Genomic DNA, 26,760 nt, shown 5'->3' with positions numbered 1-26,760 from the left:
AAGTGTTGGAACACATATTGTCCAGACTCTTTGTGCTGTTTCCCAAATATGATTCAGGGACTCAGCCAACAGATAGAAGAGGATATTTATTCTTGCTGGTGAGGTCGACGGATACTTTTTTTGAGCTCAATCACACAGGAGGTCTGCAGGCCACAGCGTCATTGCACGTCATGGGCCCTGCGTGCTTCTCCCTCTCTCCCCGCCACTGCTCGAAGCCTGGGAGAACGCTTTTGAAACCAATCAGGAAATTACTTATCAATCTGAAGCCCCACAGAGTTATGAGTGCTCCTTGCTGCCAAAGGGAAGGGGATTTCGAGTGAAAGCTCCACATCTGTGCACAGTAGAATTCAAAGACTCCAGCTGTTGGAAGGTCTTGCGAGCAACACGTAAGTAAACAGCCCTCTCTCCCGATCGAAGTGAACTTCTTCAGGCTTTTTTTCTCCCACAGATGAGTCTTTTGGCTCACTTCGGTGTTGAGCTGTTCTCTCTCTGTTCATCTGTGAGGTTTGGGGGTGTTTACTAACTGGGGCTTACTCAATGCACCATCTCCTCTGGGGGATACTTCTGCTGAACAGAGGAGAGAAAGCGAAAGTCAGTCGTCAGAATCGGCTTTGCTTGGGAAGGGTTAGTTTTGAAAAGAGCCCTTGACTTGGCAGCTCTGTTCCTTAATGACTATAGATCCACAGTTAAGGGGAGTGTGCCACTGACATGGACACTTGTGGGGGCTTCACCCTGAAACACAGACTGGTCGTCGGGTCTGTGCCTACACAATTCAAATTTAAGATGTTCTCTTCATTTTGATGTACCGCAGGATTTTAGTTGAGGAAAAAGGGAAACATTAACGTTTATACTGTCCAGTGAAGCTTTTCCTAAAGTGGTGTAAATCTTGTGCTCGATTTAGTTTTGGTCGGGGGTGCTGATTTATTTACTGTTAATTTTATTAAACAAATGGGCTTGACATTTTACACTGCTGTGGGGAGGAGAATGCATTCACCGCAATGCATGAGCGTAAACATCGAGGCTGTGTTGATAAAAATGTGGGTTTGTATTAATAGTAATTGCGTGGTGGGATTACGTAACTTCATACATAACGCATCGTACTGGAGTATATTGCTTTTAAAGATCTTTTACACCAGATTGTGATTAAGGACTGAAAAAGTAATTGCAAGTATATAACTAATATAAAAGAAATAGCTCTGTTTTGATCAACCTTTGTTCCCTGAGACCCTACAGCTTCTCCAGGAACTTGAAAGTCCTTTTCCAAGGGTTCCTCATAAAAAACGCTAGGGTTGCAGGGAACTGGTGTCCCGAGATCTCAGACTCTTCCCCACCATCAGACTATGCATCTCGCAATATGTCTTGATTCCGGTTTGAATAATAAAGGCTCACACCCTCATCTTGGTTCTTCTACTCCCGGGAAAGTTCCCCTGAGCACAAAAACAACTGCGTTTAACTCTGGTTGATATCTGACTTCCTTTCTTCCCTTTAAACAATTTTGGTTCATGGTTTGATGTCCTATGATAACAAGACTGGTCTTGTTCCCAATATGTTAGGTACTTACCTCCTCCGTGCCTCTGGGCCAGCACAAGCAGAAGGCATGTCACAGGGTCAGGCAGCTCCACGTGGAAAGATATTTTAGCTACTAGGAATTTATAACAGCCTATTTCCTATGTAGACACCCTCTGGCCCCCTGCCTGGAGCAACTTTTAGTCTGAGATCTCTAACCTCTCACCTTTACGTAATATATGTTATATAGCTAATGTGCTGAAAGCAATAAAAACAGGAGATGAGATGATGCTCCCCTCCTAGAATTAACATGTCTGTAGTCTGTACAGCCCAAGGCAGCTTTTGTTTTCATGGCAATAATTAAATAATTCTGAGCACTGGCTGTTGGACATGTGCGGTGCAATGGATCGTAAAATACATGCTTGGAATGTGAAAGGAAATTATCTAAACATTGGGAAATATTTACTGAGTATTGACCATGCACTTGGCCCTCTGCTTACCCTGTCTCGTGTGGTCTTGGGAGCAGCACGTGAGGACACATCCCAGAGTGGCCCACGTGTTGGTCACTTAATGCCCCTGTACCTTGGTTTCCTTACTATGAAATAAAGGTAAAAACCATGGGAACTCATGTGAAGGTTCAGAGTTAAGGAAAGCAAAGTATTTTTTTGTCTCTCTTACAGGAGAAACTGAGGTTGAGTTTAGCTAAGTAACTTGCCCGTGGCCACAAAGGTGATGGTTGTCAGGTCTAGGATTTGGGAGTAAATGATCTGGCTGCATCAGACTGGAGAAAGGGCAGTTTTTAACCAGCTTCCCTCGTGCTGTTAGATCCTTTCCTGTGCATCCTTATCCAACCCTCACAGTGCCTTCTGGATGAAAGTAACTGACTATTGCCCATGAAGATTTCAGACAGGGAAACAAGCTCAAGACTTGAACCGATTTGCCCTAGCTCACACACTTAGAAATCAACAGGGCTGGGAGCTAAGTGCAGGCTTTGGATTTCCCAGGCTGTGGTCTCTTCAAGACCCCACGCTCTTGATGGGGGAGGGATGGGGTGGGTGAGCGACGGTCAGGCCCATACTGCCTCCCTGCAGGGGAGAGTGAGCTAGTGGAGGATGACCAGCTTGGCATCAGTGAGGCCCCCAGCTGTGCCTGGCCCGGTGCCTCATTAATTAAAGCAGGTGCCGAGGCCCCTTTACCAGTAATTCTCCAGAGGATAGAATGTGCATCAAACTTTAGCAGTCACTTTCCTCAGCCTGTTCTGTAATTTGGGAAAGAATGAAGATTGCTATACCCACCTGAAGAAGGTAAAAAGTTCTGTTAAATAAAAGAGATGGGGCATTTTTGTCATTCAGATTTTTGGATTACACTGAGGTCAGAATCAACCTCAGTTCAGAGTTGTTTACTGTCTTATTTATAACCCCGTGCTTTCTTCCTCTTTCCACACGTGTCTCCTTCCAAGCTCTGTGACCGTCCGAATTTTGTGTCATCAGCCTCTTGACTGCACCAGCAGAGGGGTAGATATCCATCCTTTTGTTGGCTTTTTATTATAAATCAGTACTGCTCAGTAGAATTCATCACCATATTAGAATAAAGTGAACTATATGTGTAATATGAGAAATTTACTAAATAAACTTTACAGAGAGAAACTGGCAACTCGGAGCATTTACTGTGCTGAATAAAACATAATGAGATTGCTTTCTCTGCAGACTACTACAGCACAGATAGAGGCAAGCCAAATGTGTCCTCAAAACATGTGCTGGGAACTTCAGCTGCCTCGGAAAGAGGTCATAGAGGGCGTGGTGGAACAGGAACCACTGAATGCTGGAAATAATTTCCAGTGGTGGCAAATGTCAGGAGTTGAAGGGAAATAGCCACAGTTTTTAGTTCTGGTTCAATCACTTTCTAACCGCAAGACTCCAAGTACATTACTTACCTCTCAAATGCATGTAACAGACATAAACAACCCAACATGGTGCCTAGCACAATGGCTGCCCAATCAACAGGGGTTACTTTTCTCCTTAGCTCTGGTCCATTCAATCCACAACTATTAACTGAGCACCTACTATATGCCATGCATTATTCTAGATATAGCTATGAACTAGCCCAAGTCTCTTCCTTCATACCTCCAGAGAGGGTGACAGTAGATGCATAAATCAGGATGTAACCACTGAGACTGGGAAGCACTGGAGAGAAAATACAAAACGGTAACGGGGTAGAGTGACCAGCAATAAATCCATGGGGCTTTTTTGAGACCTGAAAATCTGTTCTGTCATTTTCTTTCCTCACCTCAGCATCAAATGCCAGGAGAAATTGTATGAAAATAAGGACAGAAAAATTTCTGAACCAAACTACTGCAGTTATTTCTTTCATTGCATCTTCTGGGCTTTTTTCAAAATGTTCTTCCTCACCAAAGATAAATCAGTAGGTCCTAAGTGCATGAAGATTAATTAATGATTCTTCTTAAAAAGTTCAAATCATCACAATTCCAAGGGATTACATTGTTGGAGAGGAGAAGAACCACCACATACATATTTAGGGATGAATTGTGCAGCTTCACAATGACTTCATGTGTGGCTTGAGTCTGAAATTGTACATATGTTAGTGCAGCCAACATGCGAAGCTGCCAGAATTCAGCCGATCCAACTCTCTATTAGCCAAGAGTCATGTGTACAGCTTTGAAAAACAATCCATGGTCTGTAATGTGTCCTTTCTTAAAATGGTGCAACAAACCTCACTTGGGTCTGAGACAGTGTCTCTCCACAGCGAAGGTCACAGTGCAGATAACTTGTACCAGAGGAGTCTTTGTCTTTCAATCAGCCCACTATCTGTGGCCAGAATATTCTTGGCTGTAAAAATCCAGATGACTATCTCATTACTCCATTATGCCTTTATCACCATCATGTAAACCCCAATTATGGATTCACAACTTAGAATGAAAATTCTGTGTACACGGCAAGACAAAATGCACAGGTCAATGTTTTCGATTTTCCAATAAATTACTGGTATTTTTCGGTTTAATTTATAAAAATGTGGTCTTTCCAAATTGCATATGCATTTCTAGAAATTACTTTGAAAACAAGGCCCCAAGTTATAACGCAATGACTGAAAAATAAGAGCAAAGAGGATGAGATTAGGACATTGAAGTTAATTAACCAGTAGTAGAGAGGATTGCGGGGTAATTCAGTGATGCTCCTTGGGACTCCAAATCAACTTCACCCAGAGAATGATGGTGAACTGCTGTCCTGAGGGAAGAGAAGGGGAAGGGTACTACTGTTTTTCACGCAATTTTATGACAGATACTACTCATGGCATTTTAAATATATGAGGTCCTCATCATGACACTTGTGTGGCTATTATTTGCTTGTTCTACAGATGAGGAGCTGAAGCGTGGTGCAGTTAAGTAACAAGGAAGTTCAGCACTAACTAGGAAGTGGCAGGACAACCTGAATCCAGGACTTCCCTGTTGCACAACCCACTCTACTACTCTGCTGGAGAAAGATAAAGGGTTTTTTCACCAAGCCTCCTATACACATGCAATACACATTCTATTTAAGTAAAGAAAGAATGTATTGCAAGTTTTTAAATGTTGAAATGGCCTCCTGAGGGAAGAGGTTGAGGAATTGTCTTCTTTGGAGGTCTATTAAACCCAGATTGGTTATCATATATGTCTGGTATGACTTCAGTGTGGTTCTTCTGCAAGGTAAAAAGAGCCAAAATGATTTCTTAAGGCCCTTTCTAATTTTTCCAACCAAAGACCAAGTCTACATCCATGCAAGACAAAATGGTGGTAACATGGCAAATCTGGTCATCCTGCTCTCCTTCCCAGACTCCATGCCAAGTTCTTTGGCTGGAGGGAGTGATGTCCAGACTTTCTGGTAATACCACATTCACTCGGATCACAGGCTCTGCTAGCTATTTCCCCACAAACAGGGAGCGGACCCAACTCTGGAACCCATTTGTGCCCAACCAAAGGAACACCATTTGGGTGAATCTATTATCTAAGTTGATGGCTGTACTTCCAATGTTTCAGAACTACAAATTGGAACCAAACTGGCATGAAAGAATGGAACATAGTTAGAAAATAGTAATGTCTTCCAAAATTCTGCCTACCATGTGTATCAGTTAACACTTGTGAGCATCAGAAAAATCTAGTTCCTTTCACATGTAAGGGGTTTATTCTTCTCACACAACAAGAATCCTAGAGGTAGATGATCCAAAGATGATATAGTTATTTCAAAGATGTCACCAGGAAACCAGGCTCCTTCTGTCTTCCTGCTTTGCTCCTGTTGGTTAACACATGGCTTTCGTCCTCATGGTGGCAAGTCAGCTGCTGCCCCTCCAGGTTTTGAGTTGATATTCCAGACAGGAAGGCAAAAACCTTCTTGCCAAACTTTGCCTTTTTATTTTGAAAACAAAGTCCTCTACCAGGACTTTCCATGTACCTGGGCACCTCTTGCTACAAGGAGATCTGGAAGTTTGTATATTCTGTCTTTAATATAGAAAAAGACAAGGGGTGGGAGTAGATTGGGGTGGGTTTTGAGAGAGTCAAATCTATAGTACTTGTCAAAATATTCCACAAATTCCTATTTCTGAAAGCAATTAATTTGGAATTTGATACATAAATAAATATTATATAAACATTTGCTAGATGCATCTATTTTGATACTTTAAGCATGAAAATATTTTTAAAACAACTGGTAAGGGGCAGGGAGGGACAAGATTCTACCCAAAGTACCACAGAGTAGGGAGAAGAAATGAATCTGGTGTCAGATCAAGGTCTGAATTCCAATTCATACCTAATTAGGTATGGGATGTCTGTAGGCCTTCATTTATTTGTATTGAAAAGAGGGGTAATGAGGTGGGGGATGCCTGGGTGGCTCAGTCTTTAAGCATCTGTCTTCTGCTCAGGTCATGATCCCAGAATCCCTGGATTGGAGTCCCTGGATGGAGCCCCAGTCAGGCTCCCTAATCAGTAGGGAGTCTGCAGCTCCCTCTGTCCCACCCACTGCTCCTTCATTCTCTCTCTCTCTCTCTTGCTCATTCTCTCTCTCTAATAAATTAATAAAATCTTTAAAATATAATAACATAAAATAGGGATAATTGGGTCTCCTGTATGGCTCAATCTGTTGATTGTCCAACTCTTGATTTCAGCTAAAGTCATGCTCTCAGAGTTGTGAGGTCAAGCCCTGCATTGGGCTTCCTGCACAGTACAGAGTCTGCTTGAGAGTCTTTCTCTCTGCCCCTCTCCCTGCTCTCTTTTTTTCTCTCTCTCTCTCTCTCACTGTCTCTCTCTCAAAATAAACAAATCTTTTTTTAAAAAAATAGGGGTAATGATAGCAACCCATAAAATTACTTTAGAATTAAATAAGATATGTAAACTTATAAATAATATACCATATAAAGAGTCTGGCACATAGTAGGCACTCAAGAAATGATAGTTCTCTCTTGCTTGGTACCTTTTATCCAGTAAGTGTGTGAACTTCATGAGCTAAAGTTGAAAAATCAGCTCTTTGATTGCAAGAAAGGAGAACAAATCCACTAAACGGTGTGTGCCCTTGCTCTATCAGTGCACGCCAAGATTCTTTCATTTTGGGCTTCATCACATTATCTTAGCAAACCAGACAAAAATGTCCAAGTGATTTTGTTTTCCAAACTGCTTCATACACTTCAAAGTGCCATCTGCTTTTGACTTGTTACAAAACAGTCAACAAAGCCATTTGGTGACATTTTTAAAAGTGACCCATGTTTGTTACCAAGGGACATGATTCCTAGAATTTGTGCAATTTGTTCTGTGTTGTTGAGATGTGAAGTAAAGGCTGCACAGAAACTCTCAGCTGTTTCAATACATTATCCTCATCCTAATCCCCAAAGCCAGGTCTTAAACTGTTTTCTTTCCATTGTAATTATCTCCCCATGTCATTCCAACCTTTCCAGTAGAAGTTATATATTTAGTGCTTATCACCTTATAGTCACCACTGCAAAATTAAAAAGGGGAAATGAAACAAACCGAAAAGAGTTCACAGCTTTGCCAACTCAAAATCCACCCATCAGCCAAAATCTCACGTCTGCACTATGGTCAGGTGGGAAAAAAAATGATAGAACACAGCTCAAAGTCATTTTCTCTTGTTCACATATGAGTGAACATTTTAAAGTCATCTTTAGAAAGCCATTTAACTTTATTCTCCCCATTCTTACCTGGGAAAATTAGCGAACATTCCTGCCCCTCCCATCCCACTTGGTTGATATGAAGACCATTGAGATAATGTACTAGATGTGCCATTCAAAATAACACATGATATACTCAGTGTGTTTCAGCATTTTCTGTCCATTGTAGTACAATTTGTACCATATCATAGTGCATAATGAATTGCATAACCTTAACTGGTTCCCCTCTGATTTCTCACCTTATTTTCATCTTTCTTGACAAGAGGCCATTGCTCTTCTGTCACTCTCTCTTCCATACCTCAGTGTGAATGTAGCCAATTCTTCCTGGTTTCTACCTTGATTTCTAGCTGTTCTGACTAAATATCCAGGTCTCTGCAGATTGACCACCTCTTTTCCTGACTAGAATGAAGCCAAATGCATTTCGCATTCATTGAATACATACTTATTTATTGGATCAGAAGTGATCCAAACAGACAAAAATCTCTGCCCTCCTTGAGATTACATTTCAGTCCTCTGGCCTCACCAATGTAGGCATACTGATGAGGACACCTCAAAATCCAATGTCATGCTGTCTTGTCTCACCAAGATCCTTGCCCCCAAGTGTTTCTATGCTCTGCTAACATGGGCTCATGAATTCCTGTACAACAGTCACCATGTAAATCATGGTCCAAATAATCATAGTCCTCTGTGAAAATCACAGACCTTAATGGGGTCCAACTTGAGAATGGTAACATTCAAATGATGGATGCAATCTCTTGTTTTCCCAAAGTTGATCATCTTCATGTAGCCAGAGTGTTGCTAAGTTCTGGGCAGAGATGGAGAGAAAGTCACTTTCCCATGGTGAGTCACCTGGCTCTAAAGTAGTTGTGCTTGTACCCAGAGATTAAAATCTTTACTGGAAATATCTTCCTAAAAAATTTCCCTGGAAACATTTCTTTCAACATCTGACATTAAAAACTCTCTCCATAAAGACTTAAAACCAGTCACTGGGCAGGAAATAGAAACCCTTTATACCATCTACGGTCCATGTATATCCCCCTCCCCATTCAGATATCTGTGCATACACATCCCCATACCTCTCCTTAATGGTCAATATCCAACTTCTAGTTGGCCTTAGCTAGAACACTCTAGAAACCAATGAAATCTGGACAAGCTATCTAAACTGTTGTTCCTTCAAATTAGTAGAGTTTGGAAATAGTTATTTCCATCTACTCCCAAGGACAGAATGGCCAGGCCCAACTGAATGCCTTCAGGTAATGTCTTCTAAAGCACCCTTAGAAAAAGTTGATTTTCTTTCTTCACCCTTTCTTGGTCTGCACATTGCCTTTCACCCATCCAATCTACTTTCCTTAGAAGAACAGAGAAGTAGGATAGTTAGAGATAGTTAAGGGAGCCAAGTCAAGGTTATTTCAGGATGGAAAAGACTTCAACACTGATACAGACTGAGAGCAATCAGCCAATGCTAGAAGATGAAGCTACTAGAGAATGAGAGAGGGTATCTGAGCCAGATAATCTAAGAGAGGCGAGAGCTACCTCAAAACAAACCCCCAAGGCTGGGCTTGGTTTTAAACAAACATGGTTCCTGCGTCTCTCTAGTGTCAATTGAGACTGGAAGGAAGCAAGCAATAGATGGTAATGTGGATAAATTAGGGATGATATAAAAATTGAAGGGATCCTGATCACGCTCTCTGTTTTTCTCTGGGAGGTTATAAGTGGGGTCATTGCTTAAGATAAGGACAGTTAGCTGATTAAATGTGTACTGCAAATACATAGCCCAGTTCTCATCATAGAGAAAGCATTAGAAAAAATATTTACTTCTTTTCCCCTTGATAGCTTGCAATCTATACAAATGTTTATCTCCAAAAGACATTATATAAAAATAGCCACCATGACACCAGCCACATATTTTGCATTTTAAGTGAAACATGTGAACCTTCCTGAAACTTTTATTTTAAACTCTGAACTATAACGACCTCTCTACATTCATCTCAGTTTTTGAAAATAACTTGGCTCAAGTGCAGACTGTCAGAAAAGCCCTCTGACCACACATATTCTCTTCCTGTGACCCACAAGCCTGGAGAATGTTCTGGAACTTTGCCAGCAAAGAGGTGTGTGGAGGAAGAAAACTGAACTCTTGGAGCTTTTGATTTCAGTGCTCTAAAAATGGTTCCAGACATGACAAATGAGAAGAAGATAATCTAAAACATGGATCGTTTCCATGTTTGCCCTTTGAAGATTTTAATAAGCATCAGCTTTCTTGGGCCAAATCAGGTTCTTAACTTCCAAATGTTTCAGATTTAGACTGTCTTCTTTTGATTATTTGAAATCATAAGGGTGAGTTTGGGGAGGTTTCATGCTCAAACTGGAGGGCAGCTGGCTGACAGACCACAGCAGGTAATGGCCTCTGAGGAGAGAAGAGGTTCTCCTTCTGCTTGCCTTACCACCCTTCTCCCACAACATGACGGGGAGGAGGATGGATGTGGATGTACCAGGTCCGGGTTCAGCCAGGTTTGAAGGTTCCCAAGAGGAGACTTCTCTTATATGAATAAGGGTTATGAATTTGAGATTACTTTAACACTGGTTTTCTCAATCTCCCTCTCTCTCTTTCTCTCCTCTCTTGTAAGAAAGTACTAGTCTCTTTGACTTGTTTTTTAGGAACTCTGGTCACCCTCAAGATCAGTATAGTTAATCATAAGGAGCCAGGACTATGTAGTCACAAAGTGCCTCGCACCATTCTAGGCACTCGGGATAGAGATGATATCAAAACAGACAACTTCCTCCTCCAGAAGTTGAGAAGTAGATAGGCAAACAAAGACAACAAAAGATGTACCTGTCATGAGGTGATGAGGACAATGAAGAGGGAAGTAGGTAAAAGAGAAGCAGGTATGCTGCATCAGAAAGGTGAGTCAGGGAAGTCAACTTGAGCCAGACTGGAAGGTAAAGAGGAATAAGTCATGCCAGCTTCTGGGCGAAGAGCATTCTGGTCTGAGGAGTAACAAGTTGAGGGAAGGCATGACTGATAGCCCTTGGTTCATCCCAGAAATAGGAGGATGCCAGGTGCCTGGAATGAAGTACATGAAGCAGGATGTGAGGTCAGAAGGTAGTGGAAATCAGGCCCATCTAAGGCCTTTCAAGGGCCTTGAGCTTTATCTCAAGGGATGCAGGAAGCTATTGCAGCGTTTTGAGCATGAGAGTGACTGACATGTTCTGACTTAAGTTCTAAGACAAGTCTAAGACTGCTTTTGAGAAATGGACTATTGGGTGAATGATATCATCCCTGCTTCAAGTTCTCAACAGGCTTGCCAAACTTATTATTATTTTAACAACAATAGCACTCTCAGTTGGTAAAGAATTCACAGACCAAAATAAAGTGGACATGCATAAAACGTCTTACATTGCATTGCTCTGCTTGAGGGCAGACTAACCCCATCAGAGCACAGTAATAAAATGTAATTAATTTGATTAAGGACATTTCTATTTGTGGCATTTTATTTCGCCAGTCAGAAAGCTCAAATACCAGACTGCTTTGTTCAAAACTAGACCTGAAAGCCAAAGGAAAAATTGTCTGTTGCCTTTGTTTTCCCTGGACCTGCCTTTCCTGGCAGTCAGTGTGATATCCCAGAATGTGGGAAGGATGTTTGCATCCCAGTCCAGCTTACCAGGATAATGGGGTCCTACCTGGCCATTTGTGACCAAAGCTCTAGTTGTAACAAGATGCTCCTTTGCTGGGCTTGTCTCTTGTGCATGGGACTCTTTAAGGTTAGCTTTTTGGGGGGGGGGGGAACAGACTAATACAGAAACTAGCTAATTGAAGACTTAGATGTGAGAAATCATGGATCCCAATCAAATACTGTTTATTATCATTGGTAGATTTTATTTAATTACTTCATCAACAAATACATGTCCCTACTATACACCAGATGCTGTTCTACAACCAAAAGCACAAATAAAAATACCTACCTCCATGGAGCTGCCATTTCATGGAAGAAGATAGACGATACCAAAATAAATCAAAAACATACTATGTTATATGATAATACATGTAATGAGCAAAAAAAAAAAAAAAAAAAAAAAAGACAAAGAAGGGAGTATGGAATGGTGATCACAGAGACCTCACAGGGAAAGTGAAATTTGGGTATAAAGATGAAGTTGTGGTACAGCAAGATGAAGACCAATATAGATAGTGTAGTCATAGGTATAAGTATAGATACAGACGTAGATGTAGGTACAGATATACATATATGTGTACATGTACACATGCAAGAACACATGTAGATACACGTTACCTACACATATACATTTACATATAGTTATTGATTACATAGGCATAGGTATAGATATGGACATACATCTGAGGGAAAGTTTTCTGGGCAGGAAGTACTGCGTATCCAAATACCCTGAGGCAGGAACACCCTTGAGGAGTCAGCATGATATCCCCCAGATATTGAGGAGCAGCACAGAGACAGTATGACTGGTGCCAAGTGAGCAAAGGAGAGATAGGTAGATTATGAGTTCACATGGTGGGGTGGGTGGGGCAGGCCATCAAAGGACTATGGCTTATTCTAAGACTTTACATTGTAGTCTGAGTAAGAAGGGATCTCATCAGAGGATTGAACACAAGTGCTCTTCTAACCAAGTGCCTTCTCCAAGGGCAGGAACAAGAAGACCAGGTGGACATAGTTGCAATAACTCAGACAAGAGCTAATATGAAAAGGAGTAAGGGTAGCAGCAATGGAGATGGTGATGAAGGGTGAGATGCTTGAGACAATGCTTAAGGAGAGCCACAAAGAGTTGTGGCTAAGGTACAGTTTATGGGAATGAGGGGCATCAGGGACAACTCCAAGGTATTTGGTCTGAGCATTGGATAAAACTGTACCAATTACATGAGGAAAAACATGGCAGAAAGAAATGACACTTTTTAAAAGATTTTATTTATTTATTTGAGAGAGAGAGTGAGGAAGAGAAAAGCAGACTCCCCACTGAGGATGGAAACCAACACAGGACTTGATCCCAGGACACTGAGATCATTGACTTGAGCTGAAGGCAGACACTTAACCATCTGAGCCACCCAGGCCTCCCAAGAGATGACATTTAGAGAGCAGGCTGGGCATGCAGGACTGAGAGGAGGCTTGCTGGAGTGATGTCATTGAGAAGGTGAGAGGGGAGCAGGAAGAGGGAACAGGATCCAGTGCACAGGTGTTATGTTGGCCTGGGATACAGGCACAAACAGTTCACTCTAACAAGAGAGTGGCAGAGCATACCCACATGATATCACACAAAAGGGAGTATCAACGTGGTGGTGGAAGCTTGTATGCTTTCTGGTTACTTCTAGGTTCTGAATAAAATGAGAAATAAGGTCATTCATTGAGCATAACCACAGGGGAATAGGTATTGGAAATTTAAAAATAGAAGACAAGGTATAAAATAGTTTTTTTTAATTTTTTAAAAGATTTTATTTATTTATTTGACAGACAAAGATAACAAGTAGGCAGAGAGGCAGAGAGGCAGGCAGAGAGAGAGGTGGGTGAGCAGACTCCCCACTGAGCAGAGAGACCAATGCAGGGCTCGATCCCAGGACCTTGGGATCGTGACCTGAGCTGAAGGCAGAGGCTTTAACCCACTGAGCCACCCAGGTGCCCCTAAAATAGTTTTAAAGAGAGTAAGATGGCTAATGAAATAAGAAAATATAGTATAATTGATAGGCAACATTAATCAAAGACCCTTTTGAGGGAAACAATCACTTTTGAAGATGGAGGGTGGTGAAACTGGTTGTGTGCTTTCTCTACTGCATCTAGCCAAAGTGGTGGTTTCGTTAAATAAGGTTCAGTAAAGCAAAAGAGAGGCCAAGGAGTCATGAGGACTTCCAGAGAGTAATTACCATAGAATCTAAACACGGTAAGGAAGCAGGTGAGGACTTGAATAAAGGATAGAATGAAAATGATAGTGTCCAAATAAAATCAAATAGTTGTTGGATTTGGGATACTGGATAGAATGCCAGAAAAGAAGCAGTGATAGGACAGCAGGAAACATGAAACTGAGTTTGTGAAGATATTGTAGTTATAGGTAATATAGGTATACTCATGTAAGTAAGAGGCTGAGGCTGAGTTGGAGACAAGACCATTGAAAGAAAGAAATTTCAAGGGGCTGTGGGGCAGGGTATATGACAGATTTTCTGAGGAGATACTGAGTCACCTAGAATTAGGGCAGTGATGTCAGAAAGAGTGACAGACAGAGGCCAGGAGCTGAAATCTTCAAGATATGAAGGGAGTGGAGTGAATTAGTAGATGATATTAACCAGGAGGAGCAGTGGGTCAATGGATGGATAGACGACACGAGTGAGACTTGATCCTGAAGGGACTGAAGAAGGCAAAGGGATGAACAGTCTGGAAATGACAAGAAGAAGCACCAAATTCCTATTGTACATCTGGGCCCAATGGAATGAAGACTGAGGGGTAGAAAACAGCCACCACATAAGTGTGCTACAGGAACAGAGGTGTCCTCAAAGAGCAGGCGCCAAGCTGTAGTCAGAATAAGAAGACGCAAAGACATTCAGAATGGAAGGTGAAGATACAAGGAAGGACCTTGGCTGATGAGTAACCTTGGATTCTAAGAGGCGCTAGGAAAGGAAGGGGGAGGAGATGGGTCAGGAAAGGGATTATAGTGATGAGAGTCCACAAGATGAGCAATGACCTGGAAGTATGGAACTGGGATAAAGGACTTGATAAGACTCCCCTAATATCTCAAGGTAGAGAGTAAAGGTGAGTCTGTAAGTGGGAGGGAGGACCAAGTTTGGGTCGTTACAAACATGACAGGTTTATGGATACTTGAAGATGGGGGAGTGAGGAGCCTTGTCTGGAGCACCCAGAAAGCTCTAGGATGTTTTCTTTGTTTCCTGTAGAGGTTTTCATGAACTATCTTGTGGGGTCCAGGTTCATTGATAATCCTGGAATATAAAAAAATGAGAAGTAGAAAGCAAGAAAGGAGGCCAAGATGGTCAGCAGGAACAGGTTATGGAGAACTGCACATCATTATGAAGACCTGGGGTTTTACCCAGAAGACCAGGGTTCTTAGTCTTGTAATGTGACAGGGCCCCTTTGGAACGCTGAAGAGTATGGTCTTACCTCTACTCTTACGTAACCCTGTACATCCATTTTGCCTACCATGTCAGGGAGAATTTGTCATTTGTCTATGTCAGTGTTCAACCAGAGAACCAGAACCAGTAGAAGATAGTATATGTTAATCAACATATGGTAAGCAATTGGACTCTGCAGTTGTCAAGATTGTCTGGAGATTCCAGAATCTGTAGGGAAACCTCCAGGAAGGACACACTAGGACTTCCAGGCATGAGGAGACGCTGCAGAACTTAAGTGGGATTTCTTCTTTTTTCGGGAAGCCTCAGCTCTTAAGACCTTTTAACTGACTAAATCATGCCCACCAGATTACCTAGAAAAGCCTCCCTTACTTAAAGTCAACTGGTTATAGACTTTAATCACCTCTGAAAAATTCCTTCATACCAAAACCCAGATGAATGTTTGATGAAAATCTGGGGACTGAAGTCTAGCCAATAAAACTGACCATGACATCAGTATATACCCTAAAATCTAGAAATCCATGGCTGGGGCTCCTTTTGTGAATGAGCAGGAGTCCATGAAGGGAGAGGGATAAGATGGCCCACCTTGCAGCTCAGAAAGATCAGATCTTCATGATTAAGTGGTAAAAATTCTTAGTAAAGAATTTGAGTAAACAATACTAAAAATAAAATATGACTTTCTCCACTGCAAATCCATGTGAACTACAGTTGGTCTCAGTGGGAAATCAAGCAAGTTGGAAAGAACCCCAAAGAAAAGTTATTCCAAATTTCCCTGGATATCTCAAGAAAGGGAGTATCTGTCCAGTATGCAAGGATTTTTAAGTAATAGTTCAAAATTCTTAATAACTATCTCATCTTCTACTGAATTCACAATTAATGAGTTGACAAATCTTTATAGGCACCTAATCAGTGCCCAGCATTCCAGTGAAAAAGGCAAAAAAAAATAATTAGACACAGTCTCCCTCACCCCTTGTCAAGAACAGTCTCTTTGGGGAAGAACAGGGATCCATCAGTTAGCATTCTTTCAACCAAAAGTGACAGAACAACCAACTCAAGATGCTTCAAAGTAAGAAATGAGGAGGGGATTTCTTAATACAGAGAACTAAAATCTCAGATCTTCTGGCTTCAGATTCTATTGAATCCAGTACTCTAAGGATATGGCCTGAACTCTGTCTTTCCACATCTTTTGATTCTGCTTTTCCTTGAGTTAACTTCACTGCTGGTCAGGTCTCTCTTTACAATGGCAGGTAGGGTCACCAACAGCTACAGGACTACATCTTTGTAGCTCAGCAATCCCAGCAGAAAAGTCCCACCACTGAGTTTCTCTGAACTCATTTCAGTCACTAGCTCTCTCTTGAATGAATAATTGTGACCAGAGTAATATAAAACTCTGGAGAGGCTGGAGCATGGGCAGACCTCACCGGAACCACAAGTTCTGAAAGGAGGAGAGAAGAAAAGGTTTCCAAGGGAAAATCAAGGAGCTATTCCAGCAGAGGGAATGGATGTTTGCTAAACAACAAGAGTCAAGGCCTTCTACGGGAACATTGCAACTCAAGATCCAGAAACCTGTGCAAGCCAGAAGAGAACTGAGAATTCCATCAGGCTTCCTGCCCTAACCACGAGGCTGTTTCCTGCTCTCTAAGGGCAGCTAATAAAAACACTTAACTCTGTCTCACAACTGCAACCATTCTTAAAAGTCAAATGAGATATATGCTAATATATCTCATAAACAATAAACATTATATACTTTAGAAGATAAGATGATAGCTTACCCAACAGGGTGAGGCTGGGTTTGTGCTGGAAAGGAGAAGCAGGAAGACAGAGAACAAGGAGGAAGAAGTACCACTATTGGGTGAAGTTACTCACAGGTAAGAGATTTGTTCTGGTTTGTTAGCATAGTTAACATAGGTAACATAGTTAGTCTTAATAAGTTTGTGTTCAGAATTCCATGTACAAGGATGAATTAAAATAATGTAGTGAGGGGTTCCTGGTTGGTTTAGTTGGTTGAACATCAGACCCTTGGTTTCAGTTCAGGTCATAATCTCAGCGTCCTGGGATCAAGACCCACTGCAGGCTCCATATTCAGTGTGGAGTCTGCTTCTCCCTTTTTCTCTGTACCCCCACCTTCCCTCAAATAAAAAAAAAAAATCTTTTAAAATAAAAATAGTAGTGAGAGTTATAGATTTGTTCCCTACTAATTGCGTGACTTTGGGAAAGTTATTTTAACTTCTCACCATGTGCTTTGTCATTTGTAAAACATCACAATACAAGTACCAGCTTCATAGGATAATTGCGAGGATTAAATGTGTTAATATAGGTAAAGTGTAGACATATAGTTCTATGGATATTAACTATTATTGTCGTTCCTCAAAACCCATTGATAGATATTTTTAACCTCATTTTTCTACATTAAAACACTAACACATGAAAGAATTAAGTAGATAAGATAAGATGTTAACCCAGGTCTGACTGACTGAATGTCATGCTCTTTCTGTTGCAGCAAGGACTTTGTAAATACAAGCAGGCAGGGAGGGAGAGAAGGAGAGGGAAGGAAGGAGGGACAGCAAAGCATTCATGAGTATCCAGATCCTGAACCTAGATTTACGTTAACAACAGTTAACCAGAGATTCTAGACTATTCCTTTAACCTTGGATTGAATGATACTAATTTAAATGGTTTTGTAGAGAAAATTTTGGCCAGTGCAAAAGGAAGTGAAAATTTGAGGAATGTGCCAGAGACACCAAGCTAAATTTAATGGCTCTTCTCTGGAAATTCCCAAACTCTCTGTTCCTCCAGACATCAAGAAACTCAACTCCATCTTCCTCCCAGGAAGCCCAGATAACACAGCCATTCACCTCATGGTTGATCATGGGTTTCTATGTAGAAGCGCTCACCTGACATCCCTCATTCACTTCTCATCACCGTCCCAAAGTGGATACAGCCACTGTCGCAGACCCAAGGACATGTAGGAGAGAGTGGCAAAGCCATTTGTGAACTGGGCCTCACCCGGAGCCCTCTGCTCCTTTAGCACCACGCTGGCATCTGTCAGGAAAAGCAGCCCCAGCCTTGGGATCTTGGCCCTCCCTGCTACCCTGCATAGCCTGCGGGACATCCACATCCTTCCATCCCTCCATAGTCTCTCCAGGAACGCCCCCTTGCAGCCCTCCTCCGGAGTGCAGTGTGGAGCACTGCTAGAAGGCAGAGGGTATAAGGAGGGTATAAGGAAGGAGGATTTAGAGCCAGGAAATCCTGGGAGTCCTGCTTGGCTCTCCCTGAACCTATTTCCTTACGCCAGCATCTAACAGTAAACAGCAGTACTTACCATATAAAAAGAGCACCAACAGGTTTTTCTAGAGGGATTCGAATAAAATGAAAAGGTAGGAGTGAGAATAACCAGGAAAGTAGCTGCCTGCCAAAACCTGGGGGGTGCCCCCCACCCCAACCCCGCCCACCCCAACAAGGAAGTAATCATAGCAATTGCAATAAAAGCCCAAAAACAGATGGCGAGCTTGTCTGGAAGCCTCAGTTCCCTAACTGAAGACCAGGAACCTCCAACACTCATCCCTCACACACACATTCTGCGGGACCCTGCCCTGGGATCAGAATCCATGGTCCCTGGGCTGCTAGAGCTGTGAGAGAGGCCGGGAGCAGACCTTCCAGGCAAGCTAAAACACACAGGATTCCCAGCCCTGGCCTTTCTCAGAATCCCCTGGGAGCGAAGAAGCAAACTCCCAGTCCTGACACCTAAAGATCCTGACCCTGAACACGTAGCAGGGTGCCTGGGATTCCAGGTCTGAAAACCACTCGACGTAACTTCCCTGCTGTGTGACCTGGGACACGAGGGGCCACCTCTCTGAACCCATTTCCTCAACATTTAAAATGAGGCAAACCTACCTATTCCATAGGGTGTTTGTGACAACTAGATGGTGTGAGAGCACCAGCAACAAGCAAGGCTGTTTTCAGTGAACACGTACTTGCTAAAAGCCATGTGCCAGGGTCTGTCCTAAATAAGGGGAACAGAGTGAACAAGACAGAAACTTGGCACACACCTGGACCTTCCAAACAATGAAACGGTAACCCCTCCTTACCTCAGAGGATGGCACAGCACTCAGGGAAAAAATAGAGCAGGGATGGGGCACAGGGCCAAACCAGGGGGAGTTCTATTTCATACTGGGGGCAGGAGGGGCTCAGATGTGTGATGTTTGAGCAGAACCCTGAAGCAGGTAAGGGCACGAGCCTCTGAGAGCCTAAAATATAAGTATTCCAGGCAGAGAGAAAGTCCCCAGCAAAGGCCCTGGCATCAGAACATGTTTGGAATATTTGAGGAAGAGTGTGATAAGACAGTGTGGCTGAGGCAGAGGGAGACAAGAGGTAATAACAGGAGCTGAGGTCAGAGGGAAACCCAAGGACAGATGTGGAGGGCCTCGCCAGACACTGTAGCTGAACAGGGAGCTCTCCAGAAATGGCGGTTGAACTGACACCACATGAAAGACAGCCCAAATATACATCAAGAGAAGGAGGCCTACATAAGTCATAGTCTGCTCATACCACAGAACTCTGGGCGGAGACGGACCTTCACCAGAGATCGTTGAGTGAAGAAACATGTTGTGGAAAAGAGATCTGTTTGGATCTCATTTTTTAAAGAAATGTGTCTCGATATGTGTACATGTCTGTGCAGAGTAAAAAAGGTGTGGAAGGATGTGCATACAACATGGTTAGTAGGAGACTTTGAGGGTCAGGATTCAAAGGAGATTTATGGAGAGGAACTCTCGCATTTAACTGTATATCCTTCCATATCATATTAATTTTTTTGCAAGAAATATATTTGTTTTATAATTTTCAAAACTACAAACTATGTGTGGATCCAAACAGAATTGGCATCTACTCTTCACATTTCAGGTTTTACAGATGAGATCATGAGGAAACTTACAGGTCATGAACCATAAGATGTGGTTCTGGCACTTTCTTACCCAAGGAACTAAAAGTGTCTTAGGAAGAAATCTGTACCCAAGGGGATTCAAATCACTGATAAGAATTTGAGCACTTCATTTGTTTCCCAAAAGGATTTGAGCAAAATGATCTCAAAAGGGACCTGTGGGATTTTAACTTAGGGAAGTGACTGGCTGATAACACGAAGAGGCTGAGCCTTGAAAGATCTTTATGACTTACATTTCTTGACAGGAGGGGCATACCGTGACACTCAGGGCCACGTGGGGAAGCTCCTGCTTTGGTTATAAGACAGAGGGAGAGGGAGAAAACTCTAAGGTACAAAATCGTTGTGTTTTACAAGAAAGATGAGGCAGGTCAGGGTACACAAGATTGGCTCGTTTGAATAATTCCAGCAGTCTTTGGGACATAGGGACTGTCCCCAGTTGTCAGGTAGCTGGCCCTGAGGTGATTTAGGGCAGGAGGAATACAGACTTGAAGAGTTTGATAAAGGATTTGTTGAAGGAGCAGAGTCGGTCTGGACTCTGGATTAGACTTTGCCTATAAAAGTCATGTTCCCCGGGGTGCCTGGGTGGCTCAGTGTGTTAGATTTAGTGGTTAAGTGTCTGCCTTCAGCTCAGTTCATGTTCCCAGGGTCCTGGGATCCAGCCCTGCTCAGAGTGAAGGCTGTTTCTCCCTCTCCTTTTACCCCTCCCTGCAGCTCATGCTCTTTCTCACTATCTCTCTCCCTTTCTCAAATAAATTAACAAAATCTTCAAAAAAAAAAAAATTATGCTCCCAGGTGAGCCTTTGCCATCTCCAAAAATTGGCTAGCCCTAGGAAGAGCAGTTTCTCCCCTGACAGTGAGGAGGTCATAACTGCCAGAGCATCAAGAATACAAAATATAAGATAACTGGTGAATTTAATTGGCTCTGTTATGAATTAATGTCAAAAAATTCAGAATCTAAGAAAACACAGTTACAGCAATGACCCACTTAAAAGAGACCAGTGTCCTGGGTCATAACTCAGACATTCTCTGTTGCCAGGAGGCATAACCAGCTGTGGACTGAGGGGGAATATGAACAGGGAGGCAGGGCCAAGACCCAGGAATCCAGAGCAGGGAGAATAATTAATTACATGACATAGAAAAAACAGCATAAATTCATAGAACCTTCTATGTGCTAAGCAAATACAGAGCACTCTCAGTATATTACTTCTAACAACGCTTTGAAACAGGTATTACTATCACCTTTATATAGATGAGAAAACCAAGGCTCAGAGAGGCTCAGTGTCTTGTCCAAAGTCAGCCAGCCAGTAAATGACAGAAGTGGGGTTTAATCCTCAGTTCATATGATTCCAGATTCAAAGCGCCATTCCTCACAAATTTGGGCTTAAACCAGGGTAGATGTTGATCTTTAAAGAGATTGATTCAGGTGAGTGGGGGGAGGAAGAAGCAATGGCAGCTATCAGCAACAATGTCCCCTGGTCAGGGTGTGACTTCCAAGCAGAGCTGCCAAGCAAGAAATTTAGCATCACTGAGACTTTCACGATGATTCGAGGGCAGATGTCATTCCAAGCCTGGCTAGGCAGAGGAATTGCCAAGAAATGCAGCTGGAGGGTGCCCAGATGTGAAGACTCAGCCACTTGTCCTGCATCCTGGACCTTATGGTCCAGATCCCCACCAAGGTAGCCTGAGCCAGCCTCAGTGAGGTTTGACTAAAGACCAGAGAGGGGCTGGCTGTGGATGGGAGGGGAGCGGCGCCTCCAAATGGGAGGGCCAGGGAGCAGACAGGGACTGGTCCAGAGGACCATAAATAGCCTGTCACAGAGCAGGAGAGGTCCCATCAGGAAGTCAAGTGAATCAGCACCTGTGCCCATTAACGTTTCTGCAAGCTTCTGGTGTTCATCCTGATCCAGGGCAGAATTGATCAGTATTTATTAAGCACCAACCATGTGCATGACACAGGCGATCATACTTCAGTTTCCCCGAAAGTGGACCTTGAGAGAAAGACTTGGGAGTAGACTGGTTTTGTGCACAAAGCAGGAAGTATGCATAAAGCAAAGAGATGGTAAAGCAAAAAAGGAGGAGTGTTATCGAATCGATCGAATCGATCAACACTGTGGGCAGTCGAGGCTCTATCTCTCTGGGGACCCTGGGGAGTCATGTGTTTTACACTTCAGGGTGGTCTCATCAAAGATAGGGAGGCTGAGGTATTTGTCCACCAACCCATGTCTCTCACAGGTTAAGGATCACCCCTGGGTCTCCCCATCTTCAGAACTACCTGGCAACCTACAGGCTCCTATAGCTCCAGAGAAATCCCCCAGGCAGGGAGGCACAGGGCCACAGGAAACTCAGGAGACAGCTGTCATTGTGAATGGGAACTTTCCCCTGCAGATACAGGTGGGCTCTGGGGTAGGCAGAAGGCCACAGAGCAGGGCAACATCAGTTTCTGATCCATGGAGAGCCCTCACAGACCCTGTGCTTCCATACTGAACTATTTGTAGTTACCGGGACCCCAGCTCTGCAACAATCTGGGCCCTTGCTCAGGATGCCTCCAACTGATTGAGAACCCCCTAACCAAAGTCCTGGGCTGAACTCAGACATCTCTTTCTCCAAAAGTCCCTTTGTGACCATCCATCCTTAGACAACAGTCTGCTTCTGGCCACTGAGTATCATGAAAGGGACAAAAGACACCAGTTAAGCTCACTCTCTGAATCACACTGGACTTAAAGACAGTAGTTTGTCCTGGCTCTTATTTTCAAGGGGCTCACAGTCTGCAGCACAAGATCCCAACACCTTCTAGGCTGTGAACGCTTCCAAGAACCTTTAAGGCTTCTCTTAGAAACATGCTTTCTGAGAAATGAAAACAAACAACATTCTTTGGAATCAGCTTCACTCTAGATGCTAAATTAGTCATAGGACACCTAATAGCTCAACAAGGCAGCCTCACCCACAGCCAGGGAAATCCTCTACTTGATGCTGGTAACTCCCAAGTTCTATTTCCAAGAATCCCCAAATCATCCAAACCACTTTGGAAGGTGCCACTATGTGGGGTAGTCATACCACCCCCACCTCCCACTCCCAAGCACAGCACAACCTCAACCAACACATGAGCTCTTCAACAAATCTGGTCTTGATTGCTCTTTTCTCCACTTTGACTACTGTCATTAATCTAGTTATTCATTCATTGATTCACTCACTCAGCCAACAATTTCCTGAGGGCTAGTCATGGGTTAGATACTATATTTGGTTGCAGTAATGTAAATGGGAATGAGGTATGACCCCATGTAAGAAAAGAGCTTATAGACCCTAGAGAGGATAGCTATTTAATTCTTCCACACCCAGTTGAAGATTTTAAAAACACCTGGGCTTACCCAGAGTTCCAATGAACTCCAGCTCTAATCTCTCTCCCAAAATCTAACAGCAAAGCCAGTCATATTGGATCTGTGCTTACCATCCAGTACTGGTCTCTCCATAGAGGCCCAGGCTCAGGTCTCCAAGGGGGCACCCTCTACTCAAACCTCAGGGCTGAGCTTAGTCACCCTTTTCTCCTAAGGCCTTCCATGACTCCATCCTGAGGAAGCTGTCTACTTCCAGTGCCAGTGGGGTATCTCTACAGTGATGGAGATGATGATGATGATAATCAGTCAAACAAGTGCAGCTGAGATCATGCTGCCCTCATTGTCCACTCCAACTCTGCTGTTTGGTCACCTGGGCCAATTCCTTCATACCTCTGTGCCTCGGTTTTCTTATCTCCAGAGTAGGGGTAGCGACGTGATATATGTAGAGCTGAGTCTACAGATTGAGGTAGCCTACATACAGATGTATCCCAGTGCCTGAGAACATAGTAAGCACTCAGATGCTAGCTCTTGTAATCTCAGAATATGCACAACATCTGATTTCCATTGTTCCCTTAATTTCACCATTATCTCCTTATTTATGTCTTGCACAATGGTACGTAATTATACATGTGTTAAGTACATGAATAAATGCACTGATGGGCCACTTGCAAAATTGGCAAAGTGCTTTCAAGTAATATGTACTGAGTGTCCCCTTGGGGCCAGGCACTGCTCCAGGGGCTTTCCCACATATTAGCTCATCAGCTTTTCCCAGTATTCTTGTGGGATTAAAAAGTCCACTGCTATTATAGCATTTTTACAGATAAGAAAATAAGATCAGAAAATTTATGGAACTTCTCTGAGGCCATGCCATTAAAGAATGGCCAGGCAAGTATGTAAGCCTGGATGGTCTGGTTCTGAGGAAGAGATGTCACTATGGAGCTAATACGCAAACTACAGACCAGACCGGACCTAACACATCTTCAGTTGTCTCTTGGCGTGGTGGTAATTCAAAAACGGAAGGTTTTATTTTTAGGAAACATCTAGGATTGTATGCACATTTTTTAATTACAGAGAGAACAAATAACTTGATTAAAGAAAAGAAAAAGAGAAACCATTACAGACTATAAGTCGCCAAAAGACCTGAAGGCAGCAGCTCCCTTGGCTCTTTAAGGGGGATACATGGTCACTGTAACAGATCAGAAATCAACTGAGTTTGTCCAGAGGTAGTAATTGAGGCTGTCAACAGCAATTCCTTTAGGCAAAAAAAGATGTAGGAAAGGAAGTAAAGAGAAAAAAAAACAACAAAAAAGTTTAGGTCCATTGCTTCATTTCCTGGTGAACCCAAGAAATCTGAAACCTCTTCAACAAGAGGCCTTAACTTTGCAGAGTCTACAAAATTTTCCCTCCAATGTACAAGGAAGCCAATGAAGCTAGCCAGTGTCCTGAATGGGTGGCGAGCAATTTGCTCTGATGGCATAACTTCCAGCCAGCCCTTCTCATCACCTCAATGTCCAGGCTCCCTAATATTTGATACAGAAATTGTTGGCTTTTCTTGCCCTGTGTTGGTCAAAGACTATACGGGAGAAAAAACAAATCCCAAATTCCAATAGCTTAAAACAGCAAAGACTTCTGTATTCTCTATTGTTTTTATTGCTACATACTATTGATGCTACAATATGGTTATTGCCACGTGCTCAACATGGGGTCAAAGCGTGGGTGCTCAGAGACCTAGCCAACTTTACCATCTTCCTAGACCACTATCATGGCATGAGACTTCATAGTTCAACATGGAAAGGGAAGAAAGAGGGTAGGAGGTTCATGTTACTTCTACTTACATTTTGCTGTGCAAGCAATTCATCTGACCATGCCTAGCTTTGAGGGGAGAATGAACGGCATGTCTCAAAATAGGCTAGGACCGGAAATACTGCTGGGCATCTGTCTTGTGTACCTCACATAGGATAAGTCAGAATATCCTTACAAAAATCTACCTCCACACTGCTGATAACCAGGGGGAAGGGAGAGGCACATAAATAAGGGGGAGTCAGGAAGATGCATTATGTTTGTTGTTTAGGAGTCTCTGGTTGGGAGTCTCCAGTTGGGAGATCCACAGGGCTGGTACTGTGAAGATACTGAAGTTCAAAGGAACGTGTCCTGTCTGTGTCATGTAGAGAACAAGAATCTCATGATTCCTCTCAACCACCACTACCAACACTCAACATGAAAACAGCAACCAAGTTCTAAGGGACAAAGAGGGGGCACAAGAATTTTCTACTCAGCCATATGGTACCACTACAACAAGAAACCGATGTTCTTAAACATGCAAGAATTTAAGGACTACAACTTGGTATGAAAAAGGATGAACTGGACTGGGAGGGACAACTCTGGAGTCACAACTTTACGTGTTTCCTAATTATCACTGACCCCCTGGAGACCAAAGTCTGAGAGACATTTCACCAGGGCAGGTTGAATAGAAGGGCAGAGACCACAAACTAATATGGATAACCACACCCCTCCCCATGTCCCCGCTGCAGTAGTGTTGATCAACAGTTGAATGCACCTATTCATATTTGAGTAATACCCAGAAAGAAGCCAGGTGGCAAGGACCCCAGTATAAGTATTGTAAGAGGGGGAAAAACAAGGAGAAAAAGTAAATGCTGAAGACAGATTTTTAAAAAATACAGCTTAAATGATCTATTCCAGAGAACAAAGACATTAGTTCTCTGCAGTATTAAGTCATTGACAGCATAGTTTTTCGGAGGAAAAAAAAGTTCAGAGAGGGAATAGAAGTGCTCCAAAAAGAAATAAGAAGAAAACTGGTTGCAAAGTGAACTGGCAGTGCTCAGGAAAAAAATGAAACTAAAAATAAAGCAATTAGAGAGATGAAAGTCAACTTAGAAGAAAACGAATATAGATAAATACCATGGAAAACGCAGGCCACGCTTAAGAAATCACAGGAAATGAAAAAGAAAGGAACAGTGGGATCAAAATGATTGTAAACAAGACAATTCAAATTGAAGAAAGAGGCAGCCTGACGTCCTCAAACTGGTATTTTGAACAGAAAACACAAGGGAACAGGGAAAAAAACTTAAAGAAATTCAAAAAAAGTTTTTTGAGGTAAAGAAAACCTCTAAGGGTTTTTTTTTTTTTTCATTTTTTTTCAAATTTTTATTCAAATTCTGGTCAGTTAACATACAGTGTAATATTGGTTTCAGGAGTAGAATTTAGTGGTTCATCACTTACAAAACCTGGTGCTCATCACAACAAGTGTCCTCCTTAATACCCATCACCCATTTAGCCCATCCACCTAAGTATCTCAAGATTTAAAGGACGCAATGTATCCCAGGAAAAGTCAGCAAAATTAGAAGCATCAGGACATGTACTGTGAAGATACTGAAATTCAAAGAATTGTTAGAGAACGAGAATCTCATGATTCTTCCAACCACCACTACCAAAGCTCAACATGAAAAAGGGAGCCACTACCAAAGCTCAACATGCAAAAGGGAGCCCAAGAGTTTTCTACTCACCCAAATGTTACCACTATTACAAGAAACCAATGTTCTTAAATATGCAAGAATTCAAGGTCTACAGCAGCAAAGCGCTTTCTGAAAAATACTTAATGGTGAAATCCAGCATTCTAAGGCATGAATCAAAATGAAGCACCCAACACCATAGAAGGACAAGCATAAGCCCCAGATTCATTTAAACACAGAACCAAAGCTGAGCAACAGTGG

At 42.6% G+C, this 26,760-nt stretch overlaps 1 protein-coding gene across 1 annotated transcript in view; it reads left to right on the top strand.

Moving 5' to 3' along the window:
- Positions 1–255: 255 nt before the first annotated feature.
- The window catches only part of C1QTNF7 (C1q and TNF related 7), a 75,641-nt gene continuing 49,136 nt past the window's right edge, over positions 256–26,760 (top strand). The window contains exon 1 of the mRNA XM_045986962.1: positions 256–386. The gene's annotated coding sequence lies outside the window, so the exon portion shown is untranslated. The remainder of the gene's footprint in view (positions 387–26,760) is intronic.

This window comes from Meles meles, chromosome 2 (genome assembly GCF_922984935.1).
Source record: "Meles meles chromosome 2, mMelMel3.1 paternal haplotype, whole genome shotgun sequence".
NCBI classification, from domain to species: domain Eukaryota; kingdom Metazoa; phylum Chordata; class Mammalia; order Carnivora; family Mustelidae; genus Meles; species Meles meles.
The sequence above is the reverse complement of the archived record's forward strand: the minus strand, read 5'-3'. Positions and strand labels throughout refer to the sequence as shown.